The 10,436-nt window shown below is 57.5% G+C and overlaps 1 long non-coding RNA gene across 2 annotated transcripts; it reads right to left on the reverse strand.

Annotated features, from left to right (window-relative positions):
• Positions 1 to 612: 612 nt before the first annotated feature.
• On the reverse strand, positions 613 to 10,193 carry LOC112669666 (uncharacterized). Of its 2 annotated transcripts, XR_003142431.3 has the most exons (4): positions 8,031 to 10,193; positions 7,248 to 7,425; positions 6,278 to 6,469; positions 613 to 6,036 (listed from the first exon to the last, which is right to left on the reverse strand). It is a non-coding gene; the product is annotated as an uncharacterized LOC112669666 (long non-coding RNA). The 2 variants fall into 2 exon arrangements; XR_003142430.3 differs by lacking the exon at positions 6,278 to 6,469.
• Between the last annotated feature and the right edge of the window lie 243 nt (positions 10,194 to 10,436).

Consider the following 10,436-nt stretch of genomic DNA (forward strand, 5'->3'; position numbering starts at 1 on the left):
ACCAGGGCCCAGCCAAGGGGCCCTCCCATCGCACCCGCGCACACACTCCCATGCCCACACCCCCCGCTGTACACAGAGGGAAAGGTCTGGAGGAGCCAACCGTGCGTGACGGGCGATTACTTCTTGGTAGAAGGTAAACGTCCTCTTTTCTTCCTGTTGGAATCCTTATTTTAGGAAGTAAATATAATCTGTCCCAAACCTTAAGGAACCATTTATTTTATTACCTGACACATTACACCGAGGGAACCTATCCTGGATAATGAAAATATTTGAGGGCTTCACATGATCTTTGTTCACTCAGCAATATGGCTTTGAAATAAAAATATGTTTCTTAACTACTGGGAAAATGAGGAGTCGCTCTCGTGTCTGCGGCAGAGACAGGAGGCAACAGCAAGGATGCCAGGCACATACACGTCCCAGAGGAGGAAAGGCCGCAGAGACAGAGAGAAAGGCAGTGGCTGCAGGGACAGCAGAGAGGGCATGGGCACAATGGTCAGTAGTCGGCTGTCTCTGTGGTGGAAACGTGGCCCAGGTACCATCTGGTCTCGCCTGTGTGACACTGTGAATGGACCTAAATTACCATGATGTATAATTTAAAAGCATCAGAGTAAATTTTATATGAAGTTAACTTATCCTTTATTACAAATAAAATTCATGAAGCCATTATAGAGGTTTATGAAAAACACAAAATATAGAAACAGTGCAATGACAGGGGAGAGGAAGCCTTCTGTTGCACTGCAGCCACCATGAGATGCTGCTCGGGGGACAAGGCTGGTGGCTCCACTGAGGCAAGTGGCTGCTCCAGGCCTTCGATGCACTCGAGAGCGGGCGCCGGAGCCTGCTCCTCCTTCTGGGGTGGCCAAGGTTGCAGGTGGCTCCTCCAGATCAGGAGAGTGAATCAGAGGAGTGACTACCACGTGGATTGACTTTGACTCAGCAGCAGGCATCTCGAATCGGGCCAATCCTCAGCACAAACACCTGAGCCTGGCATGAACAGAACAGGGCAGGTGCTTCAGCAGGCCCGCGCTAGGAGCTGGGGAGGAGTCTTGAGGTGGTTCAGGGTGTTGCTCAGGGACAAAAGCTAGTTCCTGCACTGAGACAGGTGGCTGTTCTGGCACTTAAGCGACCTTGATAACAGACGCCTGGGTGTGTTCTTCCTGCGCGGTGGCCAAGGGTGCAGGTGGGGACTCATGGTTGGGATAGTGAAGCAGAGATGTGACCACAATCTGCAGTGACTTTGACTCAGCAGTTGGCATCTAGGGTAGGGCCAAGACCTCAGCTCCAGAACCTGGGACCCCCTCAATCACCTCAGGCACTGAAGATGCCGCAGGCCCCACAGTCGGGGCCAGAACAGGATCTTGAGGTGGTTCAGGGTGTTGACCAGGATATGAAACCACGTGCTCCAATGATATAGGTAGCTGCTCCGGCACATCGATGACCTCGATAGCCGCTGGTGTGGCCTGTACGGCCTCCAGGGCTCCCAAGGGCAGAGGTATTCCTCCAAGGCGGAATATTGAATCAGAGAAGTGACCAATATCTGCAGTGGCTCCGACTCAGCAGCTGGCATCTCACCAAGGCCAGGGCGTCCACTCCAATAGCTGGGATCACCTCGGTCACATCAGGCCCTAAAGATGCAGCGGGCCCCACATTCGGAGCTGGGGCAGGCCCCTGAGGAGGTTCAGGGTGTTGCTTCGGGTCTGCAGCGAGTTGCTCACTAAGTAAGTTAGGGACTCCGGCAATTGATGATTTCCAGAGGTGGTGGTGGGGACTGTTCAAGCTCCAGGGCTCCCAATATTGCAGGTGTTCCCCAGGACAAAACACTGAATCAGAGCTGTGACCATCATCTGCAGTGGCTTCGACTCAGCAGCTGGCATCTCGGCTTGGGCCAAGAACTCAGCTCAGGTAGCTGGGACCGCCTGGATCACCTCAGGCCCTGAAGATGCAGCAGGCCCCACAGTTGGGGCCGGGATGGGCTCTTGAGGTGGTTCAGAGTGTGCTCGGGGTCCACAACTGGTTGCTCCACTGAGTAAGGGAGCTACTCTGACAAACCGATGACCTCGAGAGCCAGTGGTGGGGTCTGTTCGGCCTCCAGGGCTCCCGAGGGCGCAGGTGACCCTCCAGGTCGGAACAGGGAATCAGCGCTGCGACCAGACCACCATGTGCACTGGCTTCGACTCAGCAGCTGGCATCTCGGCTCGGGCCAAGCCCTCGGCTCCAATAGCTGGGACCGCCTCGATCACCTCAGGCTCTTAAGGTGCAGCAGGCCCCACAGTCGGGCCTGAGGCGGGGTCTTGAGGTGGTTCAGGGTGTTGCTCGGGGTCGAAGCCGGTTGCTCCACTGAGTTAGGAAGCTGCTCCCGCACATCAATGACCTCGACAGCTGGTGGCTGGGCCTGTTTGGCCTCCAAGGCTACGAAACCGAAGTGTCCCTCCAGTTCAGGATACTGAGTCAGAGCTGTGACCACCATCTGCAGTGCCTTCAAGTCAGCAGCTGGCGTCTGCGCTTGGGTCAAGCCCTCTGCTCCAGTTGCTGGGACCGCCTCGATCCCCTCAGGCTCTCAAGGTGCGGCAGGCCCCACAGTCGGGCCCGGGGCAGTCTTGAGGTGGTTCAGGGTGTTGCTCGGGGTCGAAGCCGGGTGCTCCACTGAGTTAGGTAGCTGCTCCCGCACATCAATGACCTCGACAGCTGGTGGCTGGGCCTGTTTGGCCTCCAAGGCTACCAAATCGAAGTGTCCCTCCAGTTCGGAATATTGAGTCAGAGCTGTGACCACCGTCTGCAGTGGTTCAGCTCAGCAGCTGGCATCTCGGCTGGGGCCAAGCCCTCAGCCCCAAGAGCTGGGACCACCTCGATCACCTCAGGCCGTGAAGGTGCAGCAGGCCCCCAGTCAGGCCTGGGGCAGGTCTTGAGGTGGTCTAGGCTGTTGCTCGGGGTCCGCAGCCGGCTGCTGCACTGAGTGAGGCAGGAATCCTGGCACATCGTTGATTTCGATAGCAGGTGGTGGGCTCTGTTCGGCCTCCAGGGCTCCCAACGGCTCAGGTGTCCCTCCAGGTCCGAACAGGGTATCAGAGCTGTGACTACCACGTGCAGTGGCTTGGACTCAGCAGTTGGCATCTCGGCTCGGGCCAAGCCCTCAGCTCCAGAAGCTGGGACCGCCCAGATCATCTCAGGCCCTGAAGACGCAGCAGGCCCTATGGTCGGGGCTGGGGCAGGGTGTTGAGTTGTTTCAGGGTGTGGCTCGGTGTCGAAGCCGGTTGGTCTGCACAGTTAGATAGCGGCTCTGGCACACCCATGACCTAGATAGCCGGTGGTGGAGCCTGTTCGGCCTCCAGGGCTCCAAGGGCGCAGGTGTCCCTGCAGGTCGGAACATTGAATCAGAGCTGTGACCACCAAAAGCAGTGGCTTCCACTCAGCAGCTGGCATCTCGGCTCGGGCCAAGCCCTCTGCTCCAGAGGCTGGCACTGCTTCAATCACATCAGGCCCTGACTGTGCAGCAGGCCCCACAGTCAGAGCTGGGGCAAGCCTTTGAGGTGGTTCAGGGTGTTGCTCGGGGTCGAGGTCAGTCGGTCCACTGCGTGAGGTAGCTGGTCCGGCACATCGTCGACCTCGATAGCCGCTGGTGGGGCATGTTCGGCCTACAAGGCTCCCAAGGGCGCAGTTGTCCCTCCAGATCGGAAGCGTGAATCAGACCCGTGACTGCCATCAGCAGTGGCTTTGACTCAGCAGCTGGCATCTCGGCTCGGGCCAATCCCTCAGCGCCAATAGCTGGCACGACTCTATCACCTCAGGCCTTGAAGGTGCAGCAGGCCCCCAGTCGGGCCTGGGGCAGGTCTTGAGGTGGTTCAGGTTGTTGCTCGGGGTCCAAAGCACGTTGCTCCACAGAGTTAGGTAGCTCCTCCAGCAAATCGATGACCTCGATAGGCGATGCGGTGGTGGGGCCTGTACGTCTTTGAGGGCTCCCAAGGGTGTAGGTGTCCCTCCAGGTCAGAATATGGAATCAGACCTGTGACCCCCATCTGCAGTGGCTTCGACTCAGCAGCTGGCATCTCGGCTCGGGCCAAGCCCTCAGCTCCAGAAGCGGGGACCGCCGAGATCAATTCAGGCCCTTAAGATGCAGCAGGCCCCACAGTCGGGGCCTGGGCGGGCTCTTGAACTGGTTCAGCATGTTGCTCGGGGTAGGAAGCCGGTTTCTACACTGACTTAGGTAGTTGCTCTGGCACATGCATGACCTCGATAGCCAGTGGTGGGGCCCTTTTGGCCTCCAGGGGCCCCAAGGGCGCAGGTGTCCACAGGTCGGAACAGTGAATCAGAGCTGTGACCACCACCTGCAGTGGCTTCGACTCAGCAGCTGGCATCTCGCCTTGGGCCAAGCCCTCTGCTACCATAGCTGGGATCGCCTTGATCACCTCAGGCTCTTAATGTGCAGCAGGCCCCACATTCGGGCCTTGGTTGGGGTCTTGAGGTGGTTTAGGGTGTTGCCAGGTTTTACAAAGCTTTTTGCTCCACTGAATTAGTTAATTGCTCTGACACATCGTTGATGTCAATAGCCGGTCTGGGTCCTGTTTGGTCTACCGGGCTTGAAGCACCCAGGTGTTGCTCCTAGGCATAATAGGGTATCAGAGCTGTGAATGCCATCTACAGTGGCTTGACTCATCAGGTGGCATCTCGGCTTGGGCTACCCCTCCTCTACAATAGCTGGGATCGCGGCAATGACATCAGGCCCTGAAAGTGCAGCAGACCCCACAGTTGGACCTGGGGTAGGCTCTTGAGGTGGATTGAGGTGTTGCTCCGGCTTCATAGTGGTTTCCTCCTTGAATTAGGCAGCTGCTCTGGCACTTCCTGTACCTCCACCGCCCATGGTGGGGTCTTTTTGCCACCAGAGCTCCCAAGGGCACTGGTGTCCATGTAGATTTGAAAAGTGAATCAGAGCTGTGAGTACCATCTGCTGTGCCTTCGACTCAACAGCTGGCACCTTGGCCGTGGCCAAGCCCTCAGTTCCAATAGCTGCGACTGCTTCGATCATATCAGTCCCTGAAGATGCAGCAGGCCCCAAGGTCGGAGCTGGGGTGGGGTCTTGAGGTGGTATTGGATTTTGTCCGGGTCTGCAGCCAGTTGCTCCACTGAGTTATGTAGCTGCTCCAGCACTTTGAGGACCTCGATAGCCGAACGTGGGGACTGTTCGACCTCCAGGTCTCTCAAGAGCACAGGTGTTCCACTCAGTCGGAACATTGAATCAGAGCTGTGAACCCCATCTGTAGTGGCTTCGACTCAGCAGCTGGCATCTCAGCTCGGGCCATGCCCTCAGCTTCAGAAGCCTGGACTGCCTCGATCACCTCAGGCGCTTAAGGTGCAGCAGGCCACACAGTCAGAGCTGGGTCAGGGCCTTGAGGTGGCTCAGCCTATTGCTTGGGGTACAAAGCCATTTGCTCCACTGAATTAGTTAGCTGCTCTGGCACATCATTGAGGTCGATAGCCAGTGGTGGGGCCTGTTCGGCCTCCAGGGCTCCCAAGCACGCAGGTGTTGCTCCAGGTCGGAACAGGGAATCAGCGCGGTGACCACCATGTGCAGTGGCTTTGACTCAGCAGCTGGCATCTCGGCTCGGGCTAAGCCCTCAGCTCCAATAGCTGGGACTGCCTCGATCACATCAGGCCCTGAAAGTGCAGTAGGCCCCACAGTTGGACCTGGGGTAGGCTCTTGATGTGGTTCAAGGTGTTGCTCAGGGTCCACAGCCATTTCCTCCTTGAATTAGGCAGCTGCTCTGGCACTTCCACTACCTCCATAGCCCGTGGTGAGCCCTGTTCGGCCTCCAGGGTTCCCAATGGCTCAGGTGTCCCTCCAGGTCGTAAACATGAATCAGAGCTGTGACCCCCATCAGCAGTGGCTTCGACTCAACAGCTGGCATCTCAGCTAGGGCCAATCCCTCAGCTCCAGAAGCTGGGACCGCCCTGATCTCCTCAGGCCCTGACGGTGCAGCAGTCCCCACAGTCAGAGGTTGAGTTGCTCTTGAGGTGGTTCAGTGTGTTGTTCGGGGGCCTAAGCTGTAGCACAAAGAAGACCAATTATCATCACCAGGATGGACTTTCCACAGCCTTCCCAAATCAAGGATGCTATTCCCACCGCTCAACCTGTGTTAGTCCAAGACCCCTGCAAATTTTCCCCAGACCGCAGCCTGTGGGGATGGGGGTGTGAGCCTACCCTCTGCTCCTGGCCCAGCTGCTTGGAGGCTTGATTTGTGTGGCCCACCCTGTTCCTAACTTGGCCACCCCCAGTCCTCCTCACCCCCAGCCTCTGGCTCTGCTGGATATGGTTTCTGAATCGTTCGAGGTAACGCTTGGCACCGTTTTCCAGGTCTGAGCCTGGCAAGTCCTGCCCTGTGACTGCCAGTGGCTTCATTGTGAGGGACATTCTGGGGGCTGACAAAAATCCTCCTTATAGTAGTCCAGCCAGATTCCCAGCATGTAGGAGATAGGCCTGGGGAGGGACAGGTGGGCAAAGGCATCAGAAGACAGGGCTCCCTCACACAGAGGTGTCCCCAGGAAGCCCTGCAGGAACCGGAGCTCCTGGCCTGTCGGAGGCCAGTCCTGCTCCTTGTCCACCTGCCACCTGGCGGTCCTGCCTGCCACAGGCCTACTCACAAGGAGGGACTGGCACAAACCCTCTGTGCATCGGAGCCCATGACCAGCTGTGTGACCATCACTGTCTTTCCTGGGGAAGTGGGACTCCCTCCTCAGCCTGGCTCCCTTCCCACTTGCCCCTTGAATCCACCTGCAGGTGGCTGGGGGGGCAGGCGTCTAGCCTGTCATTACCCTCACTGTACACACTGTCACTCTGGGAATGTCCAAGCGAGGAGGGAGCAAACAGGCTCTGTGTCTTGCCAGGCCTTGCCGGGAGCTGCCCAGTACCACCACCTTCTCTCCTGTGGCTCTGTGCTGCCTCGCTCATGAGGACCCCCAGGGGGTGTCCTTCCACTGACTGTAATCTCCCACGGGGCAGGGGCCATCTGGTCTGTGAGCCCTCACTGGCTCTCCTGAGCACCTGCTGTGCACCCAGGTCCAGGTGCCACCAGATTGGTGAGAGCGATGCTCCCCACACTCTTTGCTCTGGGTCCCAGGTGTGGGGCAGACAGAGGGTTGGGAGGGAATGGGCATGGAGGAGGTCTCCCTTTGGGGTCCCAGTGCTCTCCCATAAATCCCGCACCCCATCCACGGCTCTCCTTTGATCTTTTCCTGAAGGGCCCTTAGACCTTTACCCTGTCACAGGAACTGCAGATGTGTGGGGTGAGGGTCCAGCAGCCCCTCCAACCCACAGCCCCCTCGCTGCCCTCCTGGAGAGGGAAGGCCCTCCTGCATGAGCCAGAGCTCAGTCACATTTCCCACTGCTCCAGGACTCTGTCGTTGTCATCACAGGCAGCTAGGATGCATCCATATCTAGAGGAGGGTGGGAGGCATCACATGAATTGACCTGTGGACCCGACGTCTCATCATAGCTGCTGTCACCCTCTGACCCCTGACTAGTCCGGAGACCTGAGGTGGGGGGGAGGGGTGTCAGCTCTGTGCATGGGGCCATGAGCAGCTCCTGGAGAAGCGCCTGCACCTGCTGGGGCTTCCTGAATGCTTGAGGAATGAAAGGGCTCTGGCCAGGCCCATGGCCAATATCCGAATGGGCCTGGGGCACCCCGGTGTCCCCGGGAACACCTACTCTGGTTGCCCCAGGACACAGACCCCCGATGGACTCTTAAACCTCCCTTTCAATGGAAAACAGCCCAGCTCAAGACCCTGGTGATGGTGGGGGAGGAGGCACAGGCTTCATCATGGGGAGAGAATGACGACTGATGAGCACAAGCACAGCCCCTCTAGCCGACCTGCCACAGGCCAGGCCCCGGGGGCTTCCCTACAGGACCCCACTAGGCCCTGTGTGACTCTATTTCAGTCAGAGGAGCAGCCCGAGGTTCCAGGAATTTCAGAAACATTCCCAAGACTCCCAACAAGTAGGTGGCCCATCCCACTGGGCTGTGGAGGGTCAGGGTGCTCACTTTGTAAACAGCAGGTCCAGTACCTCTTGGGTGCTGGCAAATTCAATCTAGGTCTTTAGAAAATTGAAAATGTAGAGGATGCCCCTGCACAGCAAGGCGAGCAGCAGTTGTTCTACTTCGTGCTCCAGCAGCTCTGTCTGGCTGGGGCTCATCGGGCAGATCTGATTCCTCCTCAGGGTTGAGGCCCTTTCACCCTGAAGTGGAACAGAGGGGACATGCAGGCTTGCACTGTAGCCGCCAGGAGGCCTGGGAGTTGGAGCGCAGACCAAAGCCTGAGCTCTCAGTGGGTGAGGGGGGCAGGAGTCCCCACAGCAGGAACACAGGGCTTGACACCTGCAGCTCAGTCACTTAGCATCTGACTCTTGGTTGTGGCTCAGGTCATGGTCTCAGCACCCTGAGATCCCGCCCCTGGAAGGCTCTGCACTTGGGGCAGAGTCTGCTTGAGGAGCCTGTGTCTCCCTCTCCTACTCCCTGCTCTCTTCCTGTCTCTTAAACAAACAAACTATCAATAAAGAAATAATCTTAGAGGATAAATTTTCAAAAATATTTGGATCAATACAAGGATCTCAAGTGGGAGAGGTTGGTATCCCAGGTCCGATTGTCAGCACCTCCCTGCATTACCAGCTTTGCTCCTTGAATCTGACCAAATGTCCCACTGTTGAGGTGCCAACATGGAGACCTTTCCTTGGGTGTGAGGGCTGCAGGATGTTCAGTGCTGCCCTGTGATTTGGCAACAGAAGGGAATCGCATCGAAGTCCTGCATCAGTGAAGGGTGCAGTGGCTGTGGGAACCAACTGGCCTTCTGAAATATTGTGCAGCACATGAGGCCCCTGTGCCTGACCCTGGGAGGGGGTCAGGGATGTGCTCTTTCAAAACCTAACTGCAGAGCAATAGACATAGTACAGTGAGCCCCGTATCCCTTTGGGAAAAAGTCTCCCAACTCATCAGGACCATGCTCAAGCCTTGGGGAAGGACCTCAGGCCAATGGGGCCTCCTGGGAGCTCCAGTTAGGAGAAAGCATAGCACAGTGCAAACTACTGGAGACTGCATGTGATGAGACATGGTGTGTCTCTTTTTAAAAGTTTTTATTATTTATTCATGAGAGACACAGAGAGAGAGACCAAGAGAGGCAGACACACAGACAGAGGGAGAAGCAGCCCCCATGCAGAGAGCCTGAAGTGGGACTCGATCCCGGGTCTCCAGGATCAGGGCCTGGGCAGAAAGCAGGCACTAAACCACAGGGCAGCCAGGGATCCCCTGAAGGCTCTATTCTGATATTCCTACAAATCTGTGCACAGAGACTCTGCATCTGGCCCAGGCAGGGGCAGGGCCATGGGGGCAAGTTTGGGGAGAGGGGAATCCAGACTCCTGTGGGAGCAGGAGTCTAGGGAGGAGTCCAAGGGAGTAGCAGGCTGGCTTCTGGGACCTGGGGCCCTTCCTGCCACATTGGGGTCCTCGGTGTCAGGTGGCCCCAGCCCCTGCACTCACCTTGAGCCTGTGCTGGCCTCTGTTAGCTGTGCACCTACCTTCCTGTTCCTTGAAGCAGTGGAGCAGACCATCTCTTCCTCCCACTCCCGCCCCATGTCCTGTGTGGATCTCTGTAAAGACAGTGCCCAGCAGCCAGGCAGGAGGCCTCAGCACCCAGTCTGGCTGCCTTGGCTGGGCTGCACACCCAACTGACTCCATTCCAGACACACCACCGCCACAGTCGGCACACACCTCCCCCAAGGAGAGCAAAGGGATACAGCTGCAGGGCCTTGGGTTAACTCTGGGCTGGGCAAGAGGTACCTCAGGAATCCTCTTTCCACCCTGCCTACCATGACATCAGGGTGACCCTGAAGGGATCACCGGGGAACCTGCTGCCCTGCAACGTCCTCCAGCCTGGATGCGACCTGCCCACACATCTCTGTTTCCCTGAAACTGAAGAGGAGGGAATGGGGCTGCCCAGCACAGGTGGCCTGGCCTGGCCTGGGCTGCTCTGTATTACCTTACGTTGCCTCTTGATAAATGCCCTGAGGCGTTTGGTTTTGATGGTGGAGCCAAAGTCTACAGCATTTGAACAAGCAGCGTCCCTGGGGTTCCTGGAAGCCAGAGTCCCCAGAAGTGGGAAAGCAGCAAGATAACATCTTTCAGTAGCGGATGTCTCCAGCCAAGTGAGCCTGAGGTGGGGACTGCACTAGAATGCGGGTGCCTGGTTACAGGGGTTCCAAGTTCTGTTGGGCTCTGTGTCAAGGAAGTGACCTCACTTCCTGGGACCCCCTACTGAGTCCACTCCTGGAGGAAGCTTCAGGAGCAGTGCTCGTGGCTGCCAATGGCTCCCTGCTCCCTACAGGCAATGGTCTGTGTGCACACAGTGACACAACCGCACCCCTCTCCACAGGCCCCAGGGAAGGACTGTGTGCAGCC

The sequence above is a fragment of the Canis lupus genome, chromosome 25, assembly GCF_003254725.2.
Source record: "Canis lupus dingo isolate Sandy chromosome 25, ASM325472v2, whole genome shotgun sequence".
In the NCBI taxonomy this organism is placed as follows: Eukaryota; Metazoa; Chordata; class Mammalia; order Carnivora; family Canidae; genus Canis; species Canis lupus.